Genomic DNA, 21854 nt, shown 5'->3' on the forward strand with positions numbered 1-21854 from the left:
CATTCGGTTTGCTCAAATGGTGTGGGTGGTGCATATGTCTGTCACTGCAACAAAAATAGTTATCAAACGCTTCCTCAATCCGAGGCCCTACAAGACTCTTTAAGAGTTGTTTAGGCTAAACTACACCAATATTATGCTCATTACCAAGAAATCAAACTGCTCTCTGGTAAAGGATTACAGGCTGATAAGCCTAGAGAACAGCATCATCAATATATCATCTAAGGTCCTTTAATCTCATTTGAAACAAGTTATTAGCTTGCTTGTTGATAATTCAATGTTGGCCTTCATCAAGGACCAGCTAATATATCTGAGAGCTACATTTTGTTAGCCTAGATGCACAAATATAATTGATAAATTAAATATTTCTAATATTCAAAAACAGTAAATAAGAACGATAAACTAGCAAATAATTAACTTGACAATATAATAATAAAATGAAGAAAGAGAGAGAAGATGGCCTGTGGATCAAAGCACGCTGATGCGTTGTCCCAGAAAAGTTTATGCCCCCTATGCACGGGTCTGCTGGCACAGATCTTCTAGAGATACGACGACCCAATACAAAACCACATCTTCCCCATCAGTGCGCCTCCAGAAAAGAAAGAAGAGCACGACAACTCCATGTCTCCACTATCCTAACAAGTGAATGGTCAAACTTTTGAAGCAAAAAGTGCAATTTGTATGATTTAGGAGGAGCTCCCTTAAAAAAGAGAACCGTCCTAGAAATCAGTGCTTAATGTTACATAAAACCCATATGAAGTTTACTGTCAGTTCCATCATCAGGTTTCACTTTGCATGTGAAGTATCTTGTAGACCAATATAATTTTGTATGAGCATTTATTGGAAGTTTCAAAGTTGTTATAAAGACAATTTGCAAGCACCCATTGTCACGCCTCCGCCTGCGCGGGGCACATGAGGCACCCAGTGCCTACGTGGGGGCCACATAAGGAGAGAAGCACGAGGCTCTCCTGCCAGATATTGTCCGGTTCTAGAGCTTCACGCAAGCGTCCTTCACCCCTCCCCAGTTTTGTTTTCCTTCCAAAACGCGTCTGCAAGATTTGGAGACACCCGCCTCATATGCCCAGGCTCTTGAACGAGTCTTTCCGATGTGGGACTATTGGGCCTCACACCCTTCCCACCATCAGACAAGAGCCGTCTTCGGCTTTGATACCAAATATCACGCCCCCGCTTGCGCGGAGCACGTGAGGCACCTAGTGCCCACGTGAGGGCCACATGGGAGGGGAATACGGTATGAGGCCCAATAGTCTCACATCGGAAAGACTCGTTCTAGAGCCTGGGCATATGAGCGGGTGTCTTCTAATCCTGCAGACGCGTTTTGTGTGGAAAATAAAATCGAGGAGGGGTGAAGGACGCTTGCATAAAGCCCCGGAACCGGACAATATCTGACAGAGGAGCCCCGTATTTTCCTCTCATGTGGCCCCCACGTGGGCACTAGGTGCCTCACGTGCTCTGCGCAGGCGGGGGCGTGACACCCATCAGCTTCCACATGCTAGCCAGATCAACTTTGGCATCAAAGCTTCCAAGACATCCCCAATTCATGATGCTTGACCACCTCATCCATGGCAAATAGATTACCAAAATTATGAAAAACGCATGCGGAAGTCTCAAAGATAATGGACACAAGTTCTGAAAAAAAGCTGAGTATGTTTTAATAATTACATCTATCCCATATCCACGTCTCATCCAAACATAAGAAGACAGTTGTTGATTGTCACAAGAAATTCATAAATTGGACGAGTTGATAATACCTCTGCCATCTTATATAGATACGTAACTGTGAAAACCCAAAAAAAAAAAGGGAAAAGGGTTAACGGGCCGGCCCGAAAATACCGGGCCCGTGTCCCTTTTATGATCGTGCCCTAGGCACGATCGTGGAAGAGGGGTTGCAAGGGGGGGAGGCGGGGGCGTGAGGGGAGGCCGGTCGTCGGGAGAGGCGACCAAGAGCTGGCCGGCCGTGGAGAAAGCCGGAAAAGCCTTCCTCCTTCAAGAAGATCCCCACAAATCGGTGAAGAGATCTTGGACCCGTGCGTGTTTGCTCACGGATTTCCTCCTCCGATTTCTCGCCGGAAAGGTCGTCGGAACACCCATCGGACCAAGGTAAGCATGGCTCCTTCCCTTGCATTTCATTTGCTAGATTTTTGGGTCAAGTTGGTGGGGTTATGGCCGATGAAATCACCGAAGAAGGATCCGAAATAGGGTACCCCTATTTCGGCTCCTCTCCTCCGGATTTTTGGCCGCCGTCGGCCGCCGGGATGGGCCGAGATCCCTGGTATTGTGGGTCGGTCGGGACTGTAGGAGATCAGAGAGGGATTTTTAGGGTTTATTGGAGAAGGGAAGTGATGGATCCGAGTTCTTCTTCCTCGTGACTCCATCTTCTTCCTTTCCCCTTTCCCTCACGTTGGCGGCAGCGACGGCAGCAGGCCACTGGCGGCGACGGCGGCGACAGTCGTGGGCCACGGGGGTTGCTGTCGAGTGGGGGCCGAGCCACTATTAGGAGGGCTTCCGGTGGATGTTTGGAGGAGGGGAAGAGTGGTCTTCCGTGGATGAAAGAGGAAGGGGGAAGGGAGGAGAGAAGTCCTGTCGAGATTGGAGAAGGGGGAGGAAATCACGCATGTTCTTGGGAGGAAGAAGAAGAAGAGATAGAAGAGGAGATCTCTTCTTCTCTCTTCCCCTTGTCCGGCCACCATCGCCGGCGACTGCAACAGTGACGGCTGGTGATGGTTCGGCCAGTGGTGTTGTTGGGCTGGGGAAGGAGAGGGCACAACTGTCACGCCCCCGCCTGCGCGAGGCACGTGAGGCACCTAGTGCCCACGTGGGGGCCACATGAGGGGGGACCGCGGGGCTCCCCTGCCAGATATTGTCCGGTTCTGGGGCTTCACGCAAGCGTCCTTCACCCCTCTCCGGTTTTGTTTTCCACCCAAAACGCGTCTGCAGGATTTGGAGTCACCCGCCTCATATGCCCAGGCTCTGGAACAAGTCTTTCCGATGTGGGACTATTGGGCCTCACACCCTTCCCACCATCGAACAAGAGCCGTCCTCGGCTCTGATACCAAATGTCACGCCCCCGCCTGCGCGAGGCACGTGAGGCACCTAGTGCCCACGTGGGGGCCACATGAGGGGGGACCGTGGGGCTCCCCTGCCAGATATTGTCCGGTTCTGGGGCTTCACGCAAGCGTCCTTCACCCCTCCCCGGTTTTGTTTTCCACCCAAAACGCGTCTGCAGGATTTGGAGTCACCCGCCTTATATGCCCAGGCTCTGGAACGAGTCTTTCCGATGTGGGACTATTGGGCCTCACAACAACCACCATGGCTATTGCCCTTGGACCAAAGAGATGTGAGAGAGGGAGATGGACTCCCAACCATGAAGAGAGAGAGATCTTTCTTTTTTTTGGTCTCTTCACCGGGACCGATCATCGTCGCGGCATGGCTGCGGCCACAGCTGGCGACGATATAGGCTGGTAGTACAAGGGTGGGAGTCGGGCCACCCCGACTGCCCTAGATTTGGAGGGATTGAGATGCTTGAGGATTTGGTGATGGACCCCATAGTAGATGTGAATTATGGTTTAGAATATTTAAATATTGAATAATTTAGTTTGTGAAATATATTTGATGTTGTAGGGGAAGAGTCAGCGGTGCCAGAAGATTTTGATCAGGGGACTCAGCACCCCAGCGAGTAGGTTGTGACTCAAATCCGTGATTGAGTCAGTCTACAATTTCTGTAAGAATTTCTACATCTGAGCACCTCTATTTATGCATTTGTTGGATTTATCGTTGGATATATTTTTATAGTTATGTTGATATTAATTTTATGAGCTTGTATGACACATATGAGATGTGCATTCTGATTGCTATGGAAATATTGAAATAATTAAATTGGAGAGAATTAACATATTTTTGAGAATTTATGAAAATATGTGATGTGATGGAAATGTGATTAAATATATAAAACTAGACATGTAAAATGGGTTGGACTAACCTTGTCATGAGATAGCCTCTACGAGCTTATGCGTAGGATAGCTGCCACGAGCTTATGCGTGGGATAGCCTCTACGAGCTTATGCGTAGGATAGCCTCCACAGGCTTATGTGTGGGATAGCCTCTACGAGCTTATGCGTAGGATAGCCTCCACGGGCTTACGCATGGGATAGCTGCCACGAGCTTATGCGTGGGATTTGTACAGTCTTGGACTGGGTCATGAACTTAGTTAGTCCAACGCCAGAAGTAAAAAGTCTGAAGACTTGGGAATTAGGGTAATACGGGAATGGATCACATAATGTGAAAAAGAATTTATGTATACAAAATGGTTTGTGTATATATTTGTTATTTGTTGAGCCTTTGAAATGATGAAATGACATATATTTTGATGCATTGATTATTTTATGATTTTTACTATGTGTGGCTGTTAGGATTCTTACTGGGCTGCAAAAGCTCATACTACATTTACTTTCTTTTTCAGAGGCACTGGATTTGTAGAGACCATTGGGTGGGACGAGAAATAAAATCAGCATGGAGTCTGATTGCTGGATAGATAGGAGTTAATCTATCTTTTATTTATGGACATTTGAAATTATGTAATAAATCAGTACATTTTAGTTGGATTTGATTGAATTACATTAATCTTTGATTTTGGCATATATGTGAATATTGTACCTTTTAGGCCTTGCATGATCTTTAGGGCACTGCTCTAGGGCTCATGCGGCCGGTCGCGGGCCGGACCCGGGTGATGGGTTCGGGGCGTGACAGAGTGGTATCAGAGCCAGGTTAAGGTATCCTAGGGTTTATGTTCAGGTGAGTATCAGTGGAGAATTATGATAGAAAAACTATCAGAGATTTGGTTTATAATCACTTGAGATTGTAACAAGAATGATATTATAATATAAGGTTTAAGACTACTAGGGACTGTGGCCTTAATGGCATTAAAGTTTGAGGTTTAAGATTATTGGAAAATGTGACCAGTTGGAATCTGAGCATATGTTTAAGATCACTAGGGATCGTGACAGAAATATATCATAGTTTAAGGTTATGATCACTTTGGACATGACAATTAAATTCAGTGCTTAAGCTGTAAGATCACTGGGCATTGTGATAAAATGTATGCATCGGTTTGGTTTAGATGCATGCGGAAGGAAAGCATAAATTGTCTTTGATGATGATAAGAGAGGTTTGACCTAAGATAAGTGTAGGTCAACAATGGCATATTGAGTATACCATGTTCAGATATTATTTAAATGATTTGAAAGTTCAAATTTGATATGGGTTTTGATGTGACTGTACTTTTGGATGTTGCTGCTAATTATTAGAGTGGAATTTGTACGTTGATTTAGTATTGGAGTAAGCTAAGGAGATTTCATAATATTGAAAGGAACGTTCTTCGAAGTTGAAAATGTATGTGGATTATATCTGGTGTTGGCATGTTGGATATTGCAAATAGGTCTATTTCGTATGGATGTATTTGATTATTTTGAGGCCATAGAGTATGCATATTGATGGGAGAATTCTAATTATTTGAATTCTCATGTTTGGATTGGGCTCCTGAATTTTTTTTTTATAACTGTTGGAGATTATTGGATGTGTTAATCTAAAACTCGAGCCTAGATTTAAGATTTGAGCAGGGATCTTTTGTCATTGTTGATGAAGCCACTAATAAATGTCATATTGAGTAGAGACTTCGGTCATGAGATGCTTACATGAATTATCATATATAGCATTGTTGATGGATGTTAAGAATCTTGGTGAAGAAAGATCTAGAGATCGATAGAGTTAATTCCTACTCATAGTGGTATTGGCTCAACAGTTCTAACCTATTGAATTTGAAGTAAATTCTGTTGGAAGGAAAATCAAGGTAGATTTTCTAATTAAATTGCTAAGGGAATACAAGAATTACCCCCTTTAAATTAAACTTAAATATTTTTGGATTCTAAGAAGGTTGTGGAGATCACGTAGTGATCTTAAACTTGACTAAAGGATTGGGGGTTAGTTATGGTAAGTATACTCTATATAAATCGAGAACAAAAAGATCTAGAGGTTTTGCTCTAGTTCTACTTGAAAATTTAAAATTTGGATTTTCTTAGTCTCGATGCAAAGTGATACTTTGGTCAGAAATCATTTTGTGACTTTAAAGAATTTGATGAGTTAGATCAGAGTGCGCAGCGAAAGTATAGTGGTTTGAGTTATTTTGAAACCGATTAGAAAAAAAAAATAATAATGATAATACCTTGATCTGAAGGGTATTATTATGGAAGACTTGAGTTAGTTTTCTAGTAGAGGGGAATGTGGTTGATTCTTTGCCTACTGGAAGTAGCTATGGGCTCTCCTATTTTTAATAATTCTAAGAAGAATTTTGGGGCATCTCAAATTTAACATTAACGGATTGATAGCTCTGTGATTAAGCTTGGGCCTAGAATGATTTAACATAGTTCTTCAACTCCTAGCTCTGACATTGTTAATATACCTATTTGAACAGGTTTGTGGTTTTCCTAGGATAAAGGTTGATCATTATCACAGGCAAAGTTAAGAAAAGAAAAATGATTATAAAATATTAAGAGCATTTGATACTAAAGATTTCTCCTATTTCTGTTAAGCCAATTTTGATCTCTATGTAGAATCAAGAGAAATTAATTTCTTTGGAATATAATTATGGCATTTTAATCCAAGGTTGGGAGTATGGAATTCTTTTGAAGGAGATCAAAAAGGACTTACTACGTGTGGTAAATAGAAAGGATCAAGTTTCGAGATGCTGTGATTTTTGTATGTCAAAATCTTGTGAGTAGGTACTTCGAGAGGGAGACTATTTGAGATCTCAGGGATGATGTGGGAGAAAGAAAAGTACTGGGACCAGAGATAGTACAACAAACTGTGGATAAGATAAAGGTGATCAGAGAACGGCTCCTTATAGCTTAGAGTAGATAAAAGAGTTATGCTGATAATAGGAGAAGAGAACTGGAGTTTCAGGTTGGTGATCATGTTTTCTTGAAAGTATCTCCTACTAAAGGTGTGATGAGGTTCGGGGTTCGTGGCAAATTGAGCCCTAGGTATGTTGGTCCGTTTGAGATCTTGGATAGAGTTGGAGAAGTGGCATATCGTTTGGCTCTACCACCAGCTTTATCAGGCATACATAATGTGTTCCATGTTTCAATGAGGAGAAAATATATTCCAGACCCGAACCATGTGGTAGATTTTGAGCCTATAAGTCTGCATGAGGACCTAACTTATGAAGAGTACCCAGTACGGATTGTGGATAGAAAGGATCAAGTGTTGCGACGTCGGACCATTCCTTATGTAAATGTACAATGGAGTAATTACTCAGAAAGAGAGGCCACTTGGGAGCTCGAGGAAGAAATAAAAGCCAAACACCCTCAACTCTTTGGTATACCAGGTACGTTAATTTCGCCGACAAAATTTTTTTTTTTAGGAGGGAAGAATGTGAAAACCCCAAAAAAAAAAGGGAAAAGGGTTAACGGGCCGGCCCGAAAATACCGGGCCCGTCTCCCTTTTATGATCGTGCCCTAGGCACGATCGTGGAAGAGGGGTTGCAAGGGGGGGAGGCGGGGGCGTGAGGGGAGGCCGGTCGTCGGGAGAGGCGACCAAGAGCTGGCCGGCCGTAGAGAAAGCTGAAAAAGCCTTCCTCCTTCAAGAAGATCCCCACAAATCGGTGAAGAGATCTTGGACCCGTGCATGTTTGCTCACGGATTTCCTCCTCCGATTTCTCGCCGGAAAGGTCGCCGGAACACCCATCGGACCGAGGTAAGCATGGCTCCTTCCCTTGCATTTCATTTGCTAGATTTTTGGGTCAAGTTGGTGGGGTTATGGCCGATGAAATCACCGAAGAAGGATCCGAAACAGGGTACCCCTGTTTCGGCTCCTCTCCTCCGGATTTTTGGCCGCCGTCGGCCGCCGGGATGGGCCGAGATCCATGGTATTGTGGGTTGGTCGGGACTGTAGGAGGTCAGAGAGGGATTTTTAGGGTTTATTGGAGAAGGGAAGTGATGGATCTGAGGTCTTCTTCCTCGTGACTCCATCTTCTTCCTTTCCCCTTGTTAGATGTATGCCCTAGAAGCCAATTTGGCTGACACATTGTTGATTCTAGGGACATAATTTTGTACTTGACTATTTATTATTGAATAAATAAAAGGCATCTTCTCATTCATATTGTTTATGTGTCTATGAATCGTCCAAGGAATTAATAAGATGATGATACATATTCTCAAGAGTTGAGAATTTGAGTCATGTATCATTGGTGATTAATTTCTAAATGCTCCTGATTAATAGATCATCACGAGGATGGTGATCGATCCGATCAGTGCACAGATCACTTTTCTTCTGGATGGACGAGACTTGAGTCCACAGTGTAGGGACACTGAAGTGATAGTGCAGGTGCTTGTTAGAGAACAAGGGTACTGAGCGTGACCAAGACAAGAAGTCACTTGGATGTCTATCCACTCGTCAGTGACTTGCTTGATGTTGCAGTAGTGTGACTGGTCCTTTGACCTGCGGTGCTTCGGCTACTCACAGTGAGGTTATTGTAGTTTGACTGCACACATACATGGTCTCTAGCCATATGGGTCCATGCAGTGTAGATTGGCTGCAGTAGGTTCACTGTAGGAGTAGGGTATGCACCTATAAGGAATCTATCGACCTTGATAGGAGAGGAGTGATCCTATGTGATTTGTTAGACTGAGTTCTAAGACCTTGGCCAGGGCAGTGATATAAAGTGGAAAAAGAGTTTTCCACTATCGAACTCAAGTCGAATAAATCTTGACATATGACAGACGATGGGGTTTGACGAGTTGTCCATGACCTCCGTCCTGTAGGGATCCACGATAGTAGGATTGTATCACACGTTAACTGCACCTAGAGGTTCATCATTCCATTCTGCTGGGTAGCCACTACATGCTGCTAGGTGTCACTGGTGGATGGTGGGACTCATAGGGATTATCTTGATGATCGATAAACCCTAATGAGTTGAGTTGGAATCGTTCCAACCCATTGAAAGGAGTTTTCAATGATATTGAGATAGAGATCACAATATATCTCACTACCAGTCAGAATAGAATCTATGGGGTCACACACACTAGAAGTATTGACCGATCCGATGGTTGAAATCGTCATTAGGAATCACAAGTAATCAATTTGATTGATAAGAAGTTGAAGAAAGGAACAAAGGGAATTAATTAATTGGACTTGAAACAAGAGTCCTACTTCGGGTAGGATTCCTAGAGTCCTAATTGGATTAGGACTGGAAATCCAAGTTGGAATAGGACTGGGATTCCTACTTGGAATAGGATTCCTACAATCCTAATGAGATTAGGAATTTTGAATTAAAATTGGATTCCTACTTGGAGTAGGATTTCTAGAAATCCTAATTGGATTAGGACTTCGGATTCAAATAGAGTCCTAATTAGATTAGGACTAAAATTAAATACATCCTAATTGGATTAGGATTCCTTAAGTCTAAATTAATTATTAATCTAATGAATCAACATGACTCCTAATTGGATTAGGATTGAAGAGTTCAATTGAGTCATGGTTCATTCAAGTCCTAATTGGATTAGGACTAGCATAGATTGAACCCAAAATTGGCTAATCCTAATTAGATTAGGATTAAACCATGAGAGAGGCACCTAATCCTCTTTGGAAGAGGATTAGGCTAACCAAGTAAGAGGGGCATCAGCCCCTCTCCAATTGGTTAGGGCGACAAGAAGAGAGAAGGGGCCGGCGCTCCAAAGAAAGAAGGTTGTCAAGGGCTCCTAACTTGTAGGAGCCCTTGATGCTTATAAAAAGGGACCTAGGGCCGGCGCCCTAGGGGTGTGCTCTCTTCCCCTCTTGCTGCCGCCACCAGCCCCTCTCCTCTCTTAGTTCAGCCGCAAGCAAGGGAAAAGGATCTCCAAGTGTTGGCGGCCTCCTCCCCTTCCCTTCCTTCATCCAACGCAAGGAACAAAAGAAGGCTGCGTGGGGTTCTTTCTTCTTCCTCATCTTCATCCTTCTTCTTCCTCCTCTCAAGCACAATCAAGGGTTGATTGAAAGAGAGGAGATCAGCCATCAAAAGAAGTCTTTGCAAGGGAGCTAGCACCCCGGGAAGACAAGAAAGATTTGATCGGTCCTCTACTTCGTGTGGATACCCGTAGAGGCCGGACGTTTGAACGGCTTCAAGCGAACCCTCTTCCAAAACCACGAATTCAGATTTGCGGTGATCATCTACCCGCGCAAGGTGAAGATTTGATCTTCCTAATAGTTTTAAAAGTTTTAATTCTTACCTAATTACGAAAGGTCTCGAAACAACGTTCATGCGATGAACGTCGATCCCGCACATGCCTCTTCCGCTGCCATCTGATTTAATTTTTGAAATATCAGCGGCATGGGCGGGTTCCCAACAGTGGTATCAGAGCCTAGGCTTCGTAGATTAAGGTAAGAATTAAATATCTAAAGGCATATTAGATCTGAAAATTGAATGATCATGCATGCTGAAAAATTCTGCATGCAGATTTTTCAGGGGTGCTGATTTTTTGCATGCTGATTTTTATGTGATAAAAAGATGATTCTAATTGCATTGTTAATGGGATTACAAAGTTTAGAATCATGATTAGCATGATCAGCAACCTATGTCATGATACAATCAGTTAGTTTTCAGATTTGAAAATTATAATTGTTGCATACGGTGATGATCATAGGATTCAACCCCTTTTGGTATCAAATGTAATGACCTGCGATGTGATCTGCGATGTCATGTAATTTTTCAGATGCTTGCATGCATCTTATTTGATGTTTTGAGAGGCCTGCGTGCCTCCTAAAAGGAGATGTAATTTATTTTTATTTTTATTTTACATCTGGTTGTATTTCTGTGATGTGATGTACATCAACGATCAAGTTGAAGCAAAGGCATGAGATGAAAGGTGATCTAAGCGGTTGATGGCGATGGGATCAAGAGTTGATCAAGGATCGAATCAAGGAGGCTTAGAACCAAATTCAAGAGTTGAAGACCACTTGATCGATTGATGTGCATGTGCTTGTAATACGACCTAATTAGAATCCATGATCATCACCTATTTAAAGTTTAACTTTATTTGATGCTGCGATTATAACTGCCTGTGAAGTACCGTTTGCATGTGATGTGAATGCGAGTCGGGTAGATAGGTTTACATGTGATGTAGCAAACCCAATTGAGACCTAAATCAAAACCTCCTCAATCAAGTCGAGAGTGAACCGACATGAGCAAGTCATATTAGATTAATTGATCTAATTGGTGTCTAGGAAAGCATGAAAGGTGGTTACTTAATTAGGACCTTACTCTCTGAGTAAGGAGAGCCTCCCACCTGCTTACCTGGCCAATTGTTCGATTACCTCTTATGAAGGGCTCAAGTTGCAAACACTAAGACCTGATTAACCAATATTAAGTCAATAGGTCTTCCACTGTAGTAGAGCTGCTAAGGCCTTTCTGATGTTGATTTGTCTCGGCTGGACACAGTGGTCAAGTTGCATCGGAGGGCTGGACCTCTCTATAGACATGAGATGTTGTAGGGTAAAGGTGGGGTTGGGCACCAATAACTGTTAGGTGAGGACCCAATGACGACTTTATTCCTACGGTTATACGGTGGGTCTGACTTAACTAAGAAATGGGACCAATAACTGTTAGGTGAGGTCTTCATGGCTTAGAGACCAAGTTGCACTGCAACATGCTTGAGAAGTATTGTACAAGAGTTGTACACTCATCCATCTATGTGTCACCAATAACTGTTAGGTGAGGTGGCATGTAAATCGGTGGGACCGCAGTACCCACTAGAAATCCTAGTCGTGTGGGATTTCCGTTTCCCTACCAGGGGAGTGTGAGGGATTCGAGAAAATAGTGGGAGTTACATTTGTTCTAAAAGACCTTAGAACAGATTAGGATCAAGTACAAAAGTCAACTAGAATCTTTACTCTCTGCAGATACAATGTCGGCTTCAAACCCTCTGACCCGTATTCTTGAGACCAACCGACTGACCGGAACCAATTACAAAGACTGGCTTAGAAATCTCAAAATAGTTTTGGACTGTGAGAAGATAGGCTACATACTCGATTCAGATATCCCCACACTACCAGCACGTCCTACTGATGTTCAGCGTGAGTTGCATAAAAAGTGGTTGGATGATGACATTAGAGTAAAATGCTATATGATGGCATCCATGTCTAATGAACTCCAATGCCAGCATGAAAATATGAAGACTGCTAGGGACATACTAGCACACCTGCAAGAGTTGTATGGTGAGCAAAGTCGCACAGCTCGTTTTGAAGTGTCCAAGAGACTTTTCAAAGCGAAAATGCGCGAAGGGCAGTCTGTCCATGATCACGGTCTGACCATGATCAAGGACCTAGAGGAGCTTGAGAAGCTTGGTATGGACATGCACGAGGAATTACAAGTGGATTTGATCCTACAGTCACTTCCTGATTCATTTGGTCAGTTTATAGTAAACTACCACATGAATAAGATTGAATGCACTAAGACTGAACTAATCAACATGTTGGTAACTGCTGAGGGAGCCTTGAAAGGTTCAAGGGGCAATGTCCTTGCTGCTGAGTTGACTTCTGGTTCCAAGAGAAAGTCTACTTGGAAGAAAAAGAAGCTTGCTAAGAAGCAGAAGAAAGACAAGAAGCCAAAGAAGGAAGTTCAAAAGAAAAGGGCTAACGACAAAGGAAAATGTTTCCACTGCAATGTCGAAGGCCACTGGAAGAGAAACTGTCCTTCATACCTCGAGAGCCTGAAGAACAAGAAAGGTGACACACCTTCAGAAGGTATAGACTTGCTCATTATTGAAACTAATCTAACGGTTTCTTCTACTTCTAGTTGGGTTATAGATTCTGGTTCTAGTGCTCATTTGTGCACTACCATGCAGGGTCTAAAGGAAAGTAGAAGGCTGGCGGAAGGTGCGGTAACCCTTCGGATTGGCAACGGGGCAAAAGTTGCTGCTGTGGCTGTGGGCACCTACCATCTGCGACTACCGTCTGGATTTAGTTTATTACTTAGAGACTGCTATTATGTACCTGCTGCTAGCAGAAATTTGATTTCTGTTTCATGTCTAGCACAGGAAGGTCATGTTTTTACATTTGACAAAGACCGCTGTTCTATTTATTTAAGAAATAAAATAGTCGCACGCGGTTTCATGATTGACAGTCTCTATCATTTACATATGGATGTATCTGTGAATGTTACCGAGCAAGATGTGAGTGCCAAAGGATCCAAAAGATCCAGAGATGAGATAAACCAAAGATATTTGTGGCACCTCAGGCTTGGCCATATTGGAGAAGACAGAATGAACAAAATGGATAAAGATGGGCTTTTAGGCTCATTGACTTCCGAGTCATATCCAGTTTGCGAGTCCTGTCTTCAAGGAAAAATGGCTAGACTGCCCTTTGTAGGACATGGGGAGAGGACCACTGAAATACTTATCCTAGTACATACAGATGTATGTGGCCCATTCGATGTGCTAGCCAGGGGACGTTATTCTTACTTCATTACCTTTACCGATGATTATTCGCGGTATGGGTATGTGTATCTTATGAGACACAAGTCTGAGTCTTTTGAAAAGTTCAAAGAGTTCAAGAATGAAGTAGAAAAACAATCTGGAAAACCTCTTAAGGCTCTTCGATCAGATCGAGGAGGAGAATACCTTAGTAGGAAATTCCGGGACTATCTCAAAGAAAACGGCATAGTCTCACAATGGACACCTCCGGGTACACCTCAACTCAACGGGGTGTCAGAGAGGAGGAATCGGACCCTATTGGATATGGTCAGGTCCATGATGAGCTTCACTGATCTACCTATGTTCCTTTGGGGAGATGCCTTACTCACAGCGATTTATTTATTGAATAGAGTTCCCTCTAAATCCGTTCCTACCACACCGTATGAGATATGGCATGGTAAGAAACTAAGTCTGGGTCATCTCAAGATTTGGGGATGTCCGGCCCACGTCAAGAGACTACAGGTGGACAAGTTAGAGGCTAGGACCATAAGTGCTCGTTTTATAGGATATCCTAAAGAGTCATTAGGATACAATTTTTACGTCTCAGAGGATCACAATGTGTTTGTGAGCCGTCATGCCATCTTCTTGGAAAATCAGTTTATCCTTGATAGAGGCAGTGGGAGGAAAATTGAGCTTGAAGAGAAAGTCTCTGAAAAGCAACGAGTCATGGATCCTATTGAACCCATTCATAAAGAGCCAGTACACGATATCCCTCGACCACCTCGTAGATCTAGTAGGGTCTCCCATCCTTCCGATAGATACTTAGGTATACTAGAAGAGGATACCGAGGAAATGTTCCTAGTGGGAGATAGGGATCACATACAGGATCCCAAAACCTACAACGAGGCGATATCTGATATCGATTCCAAGAAATGGCTGGAAGCTATGAAGTCAGAATTAGACTCCATGCATTCCAACCAAGTCTGGACCTTAGTAGACCCACCAGAAGGTATTGTACCTATTGGATGCAAATGGATCTACAAAAGGAAGATAGGTTCAGATGGAGAGGTAGAGACCTATAAGGCAAGGCTTGTGGCGAAAGGGTATAGTCAGCGCGAAGGCATTGACTATCAGGAGACCTTTTCACCTGTAGCCATGCTAAAATCCATCCGAACATTGCTTGCCATTGCAGCATTTCATGATTATGAAATCTGGCAGATGGATGTGAAAACTGCTTTCCTGAATGGATATCTTGATGAAGATATCTATATGGAACAGCCTTTGGGTTTCACTTCCAGTGATGGAGATCACAGGGTCTACAAGCTGCAAAGGTCCATCTATGGACTAAAGCAAGCATCTCGGAGTTGGAACACTCGTTTCGATGACGCAATCAAAACGTTTGATTTCATCAAAAACGAAGAGGAACCGTGTGTTTACAAAAAGGTTAGTGGGAGTGCTGTCGTTTTTCTCGTACTGTACGTAGATGACATTCTCCTGATTGGGAATGATATTCCCATGCTAACCTCGGTCAAGGTCTGGTTGTCAAAAGAATTCTCCATGAAAGACCTTGGGGAAGCATCCTATATTTTGGGAATAAAGGTCTATAGAGATAGATCTAAAAGGATGCTTGGCCTGTCACAGAAAATGTACATAGAGGAGGTGCTGAAGAGGTTCAGCATGGAAAACTCCAAGAGGGGTCTCTTACCCCTTAGGCATGGAATTCATCTCTCCAAGAAGATGTGCCCCAACACATCTGAAAAGATTCAACGCATGAGCAAGATTCCCTATGCATCGGCAATAGGAAGCCTCATGTATGCCATGCTGTGTACACGACCTGATATAGCTCTTGCTGTGAGTGTCACAAGCAGATATCAGTCGAATCCAGGTGAAGAACACTGGACAGCTGTGAAGAATATTCTTAAGTACTTGAGAAGAACTAAAGATTTATTCTTGGTTTTTGGAGGATCATCAGAGTTAAAGGTAGAAGGGTACACAGATTCAGACTTCATGACTGATGTCGATGACAGAAAGTCAACATCTGGATATGTGTTCTTGTGCAATGGTGGTACGGTAAATTGGAAGAGTTCTAAACAACCGATCATTGCTGATTCTACTATGGAAGCTAAATACATCGCCGCCTCTGAAGCTGCTAAGGAAGGCTTCTGGTTCAAGAAATTCATTGCAGAGTTGGACGTGATGACATCAGATGTCATAACACTTTACTGCGATAATAATGGCGCCATAGCCCTTGCTAAGGAGCCAAGGTCTCATCAGAAGTCTAAGCATATAGAGCGGCGCTTCCATCTCATACGCGACTATGTTGAGAAGAAATATGTAGAGGTGCAGAGAGTAGACTCCACGGATAACGTGGCGGACCCGTTCACTAAGCAGCTGAGTCAGCAAAAGACTGAAGCCCACCTTGAGAAGATGGGCCTAAGATATATGACCAATTGGCTTTAGTGCAAGTGGGAGATTGTTAGATGTATGCCCTAGAAGCCAATTTGGCTGACACATTGTTGATTCTAGGGACATAATTTTGTACTTGACTATTTATTATTGAATAAATAAAAGGCATCTTCTCATTCATATTGTTTATGTGTCTATGAATCGTCCAAGGAATTAATAAGATGATGATACATATTCTCAAGAGTTGAGAATTTGAGTCATGTATCATTGGTGATTAATTTCTAAATGCTCCTGATCAATGGATCATCACGAGGATGGTGATCGATCCGATCAGTGCACAGATCACTTTCCTTCTGGATGGACGAGACTTGAGTCCACAGTGTAGGGACACTGAAGTGATAGTGCAGGTGCTTGTTAGAGAACAAGGGTACTGAGCGTGACCAAGACAAGAAGTCACTTGGATGTTTATCCACTCGTCAGTGACTTGCTTGATGTTGCAGTAGTGTGACTGGTCCTTTGACCTGCGGTGCTTCGGCTACTCACAGTGAGGTTATTGTAGTTTGACTGCACACATACATGGTCTCTAGCCATATGGGTCCATGCAGTGTAGATTGGCTGCAGTAGGTTCACTGTAGGAGTAGGGTATGCACCTATAAGGAATCTATCGACCTTGATAGGAGAGGAGTGATCCTATGTGATTTGTTAGACTGAGTTCTAAGACCTTGGCCAGGGCAGTGATATAAAGTGGAAAAAGAGTTTTCCACTATCGAACTCAAGTCGAATAAATCTTGACATATGACAGACGATGGGGTTTGACGAGTTGTCCATGACCTCCGTCCTGTAGGGATCCACGATAGTAGGATTGTATCACACGTTAACTGCACCTAGAGGTTCATCATTCCATTCTGCTGGGTAGCCACTACATGCTGCTAGGTGTCACTGGTGGATGGTGGGACTCATAGGGATTATCTTGATGATCGATAAACCCTAATGAGTTGAGTTGGAATCGTTCCAACCCATTGAAAGAAGTTTTCAATGATATTGAGATAGAGATCACAATATATCTCACTACCAGTCAGAATAGAACCTATGGGGTCACACACACTAGAAGTATTGACCGATCCGATGGTTGAAATCGTGATTAGGAATCACAAGTAATCAATTTGATTGATAAGAAGTTGAAGAAAGGAACAAAGGGAATTAATTAATTGGACTTGAAACAAGAGTCCTACTTCGGGTAGGATTCCTAGAGTCCTAATTGGATTAGGACTGGGAATCCTAGTTGGAATAGGACTGGAATTCCTACTTGGAATAGGATTCCTACAATCCTAATGAGATTAGGAATTTTGAATTAAAATTGGATTCCTACTTGGAGTAGGATTCCTAGAAATCCTAATTGGATTAGGACTTCGGATTCAAATAGAGTCCTAATTGGATTAGGACTAAAATTAAATACATCCTAATTGGATTAGGATTCCTTAAGTCTAAATTAATTATTAATCTAATGAATCAACATGACTCCTAATTGGATTAGGATTGAAGAGTTCAATTGAGTCATGGTTCATTCAAGTCCTAATTGGATTAGGACTAGCATAGATTGAACCCAAAATTGGCTAATCCTAATTAGATTAGGATTAAACCATGAGAGAGGCACCTAATCCTCTTTGGAAGAGGATTAGGCTAACCAAGTAAGAGGGGCATCAGCCCCTCTCCAATTGGTTAGGGCGACAAGAAGAGAGAAGGGGCCGGCGCTCCAAAGAAAGAAGGTTGTCAAGGGCTCCTAACTTGTAGGAGCCCTTGATGCTTATAAAAAGGGACCTAGGGCCGGCGCCCTAGGGGTGTGCTCTCTTCCCCCTCTTGCTGCCGCCACCAGCCCCTCTCCTCTCTTAGTTCAGCCGCAAGCAAGGGAAAAGGATCTCCAAGTGTTGGCGGCCTCCTCCCCTTCCCTTCCTTCATCCAACGCAAGGAACAAAAGAAGGCTGCGTGGGGTTCTTTCTTCTTCCTCATCTTCATCCTTCTTCTTCCTCCTCTCAAGCACAATCAAGGGTTGATTGAAAGAGAGGAGATCAGCCATCAAAAGAAGTCTTTGCAAGGGAGCTAGCACCCCGGGAAGACAAGAAAGATTTGATTGGTCCTCTACTTCGTGTGGATACCCGTAGAGGCCGGACGTTTGAACGGCTTCAAGCGAACCCTCTTCCAAAACCACGAATTCAGATTTGCGGTGATCATCTACCCGCGCAAGGTGAAGATTTGATCTTCCTAATAGTTTTAAAAGTTTTAATTCTTACCTAATTACGAAAGGTCTCGAAACAACGTTCATGCGATGAACGTCGATCCCGCACATGCCTCTTCCGCTGCCATCTGATTTAATTTTTGAAATATCAGCGGCATGGGCGGGTTCCCAACACCCCTTTCCCTCACGTCGGCAGCAGCGATGGCAGCAGGCCACCGGCGGCGACGGTCGTAGGCCACGGGGGTTGCTGTCGAGTGGGGGCCGAGCCACTATTAGGAGGGCTTCCGGTGGATGTTTGGAGGAGGGGAAGAGTGGTTCTTCCATGGATGAAAGAGGAAGGGGGAAGGGAGGAGAGAAGTCCTGTCGAGATTGGAGAAGGGGGAGGAAATCATGCATGTTCTTGGGAGGAAGAAGAAGAAGAGATAGAAGAGGAGATCTCTTCTTCTCTCTTCCCCTTGTCCGGCCACCATCGCCGGCGACTGCAACAGTGGTGGCTGGTGATGGTTCGGCCAGTGGTGTTGTTGGGCTGGGGAAGGAGAGGGCACAACCACCATGGCTATTGCCCTTGGACCAAAGAGATGTGAGAGAGGGAGATGGACTCCCAACCATGAAGAGAGAGAGATCTTTCTTTTTTTTGGTCTCTTCACCGGGACCGATCATCGTCGCGGCATGGCTGCGGCCACGGCTGGCGACGATATAGGCTGGTAGTACAAGGGTGGGAGTCGGGCCACCCCGACTGCCCTAGATTTGGAGGGATTGAGATGCTTGGGGATTTGGTAATGGACCCCATAGTAGATGTGAATTATGGTTTAGAATATTTAAATATTGAATAATTTAGTTTGTGAAATATATTTGATGTTGTAGGGGAAGAGTCAGCTGTGCCAGAAGATTTTGATCAGGGGACTCAGCACCCCAGCGAGTAGGTTGTGACTCGAATCCGTGATTGAGTCAGTCTACAATTTCTGTAAGAATCCCTACATCTGAGCACCTCTATTTATGCATTTATTGGATTTATCGTTGGATATATTTTTATAATTATGTTGATATTAATTTTATGAGCTTGTATGACACATATGAGATGTGCATTCTGATTGCTATAGAAATATTGAAATAATTAAATTGGAGAGAATTAACATATTTTTGAGAATTTATGAAAATATGTGATGTGATGGAAATGTGATTAAACATGTAAAACTAGACATGTAAAATGGGTTGGACTAACCTTGTCATGAGATAGCCTCTACGAGCTTATGCGTAGGATAGCTGCCACGAGCTTATGCGTGGGATAGCCTCTACGAGCTTATGCGTGGGATAGCCTCTACGAGCTTATGCGTAGGATAGCCTCCACGGGCTTACGCGTGGGATAGCCTCTACGAGCTTATGCGTAGGATAGCCTCCACGGGCTTACGCGTGGGATAGCTGCCACGAGCTTATGCATGGGATTTGTACAGTCTCGGACTGGGTCATGAACTTGGTTAGTCCAACGCCAGAAGTAAAAAGTCTGAAGACTTGGGAATCAGGGTAATACGGGAATGGATCACATAATGTGAAAAAGGATTTATGTATACAAAATGGTTTGTGTATATATTTGTTATTTGTTGAGCCTTTGAAATGATGAAATGACATATATTTTGATGCATTGATTATTTTATGATTTTTACTATGTGTGGCTGTTGGAATTCTTACTGGGCTGGAAAAGCTCATACTACATTTACTTTCTTTTTCAGAGGCACTGAATTTGTAGAGACCATTGGGTGGGACGAGAAATAAGATCAGCATGGAGTCTGATTGCTGGATAGATAGGAGTTAATCTATCTTTTATTTATGGACATTTGAAATTATGTAATAAATCAGTATATTTTAGTTGGATTTGATTGAATTACATTAATCTTTGATTTTGGCATATATGTGAATATTGTACCTTTTAGGCCTTGCATGATCTTTAGGGCACTGCTCTAGGGCTCATGCGGCCGGTCGCGTGCCGGACCCGGGTGATGGGTTCGGGGCGTGACAGTAACCATCATGTTGAAGTTGTTTATGATGAAGCTCCAATGGATGGAAAACCATGATAATTAAATAACAAAGAACCACCAACAATGTAAAACAATAACAGTAATGATCAGCAAGCCTCCTTACGAATCATGCATCCTTCTTGGCCATATATTCCCACTGAGGCTACCTTCTGTTTCCTTCAAAGTGCACATGGGTTATCTTTATGTCACTCCCCCTTTTCAAACCTCTCTAAAAGAAATCCAAGTCCCTCTCCAAATTGACACCCTCATTATTTCTCTACAGCAGCTACCTATACCATCTCAGTTTCTCATAATTTTGTCCATATCTAGTGGTCATACCTCTGCTGCCTTCCATGTCCTCCTTTACACCTCTATTTTTTGGTAGATTCGTAGATCCTTTATTTCTCTGCATATCCTCTATTTACTTGTAAATCAATATTTAAATATTCCATATTGCTTAGTAGATCTGCATATCCTTTATTTTCGGTAGATTAACATCCAAAGATATTTCATTTTCTCATGGATCTACAGCTCCTCTCTACCACTTCTTTCCTCAGATTTAGATCTTCGATTATCTCTTCTCACCACATCCAAAAATATTTTATTTTCTATTAGATCTGTAGCTCCTCTCTACCACTTTTTTTCTCAACTTCAGATCTTTGGTCATCTCTCCTCACCGTCGCTCAACCCCTTTTTCTCTATCTTCAATTTTATTTGCTACCTCTGGCTCTTTCGCTATCAAGTTTGAGGTCTGTTGCTCCTCCTCTATGATCCCGTCTACAAGGATCATCGATCTCCGGTTGCCTTCTCTCCGAGGTCTATCCTCGCTGCAATTGTCATCTTCTATGTATTTTCTTACTACCACATCATCAAACAAATCAATCAACTACATCGGCAGACATGTTACTCTGTCATGTCAGCTAGACATATCGATAGACACACCAATTTATATGTTAGTTAGTCATAATAGTGGATGCATTAGTCTACTATATCAGTTAGCTACGTCAGTATTGCCAAATACATCAGTTTGCTGCATTAGCTTCCTAATATACTACATCAGTTTCTAAGCTGCTATATCAGTTTCTATTTTGCCATATCAAATTCTATATCGTCACATCAGCTTTACACATCAGTCTGCTATATTGGCTTCGGAGTTGTTATGTCAATTCCTAATATGCTACAACAGCTTTTAAGCTGCTATTACAGCTTGTGCTCTACCACAGTAGGCTCTATGCAACCACATCATCTCTTGATCTACCACTACATTAGCCTCTAAGTTGTTATTAGCTCCTAATCTATCACGTTAGCTTCTGAGCTGCTACTTCAGCTCTTGATCTTATACATCAATTTTTAAGTACATTCGTAATCTAGTTTCGAAACTCAAGTTGGCATCTATAGTACCATCTTGAGTTTGAAGGAAGAAGTTAGCATAATTTTAGGAATCACGTAACAACCTTTATCAGCCCATAATATTTTTTTTTATTAGCGTGATCTTATATCAGCCTATATTATTTTGAAGAAATAGAATTTTTTTTTTAACATTCGAGCTGGTTGTTTCCTGCTCTTGCTGCAGTTGCTATAAACTTGAATGGTCTGATAACAGCTTTCATCCCGAAATTGAGGGGAAATCTAGTCTGGCTAATTAGATTCAAGACATTCAGAACAAGTTGCTATCGAGTGAAGATCTCATGAAACAAATATTTTGTAATCCATTCTTACACCCTTTCTTGCCGCGCTGATGAGACTATGGATC

The sequence above is a fragment of the Phoenix dactylifera genome, chromosome 11 (genome assembly GCF_009389715.1).
Source record: "Phoenix dactylifera cultivar Barhee BC4 chromosome 11, palm_55x_up_171113_PBpolish2nd_filt_p, whole genome shotgun sequence".
Classification (NCBI taxonomy): domain Eukaryota; kingdom Viridiplantae; phylum Streptophyta; class Magnoliopsida; order Arecales; family Arecaceae; genus Phoenix; species Phoenix dactylifera.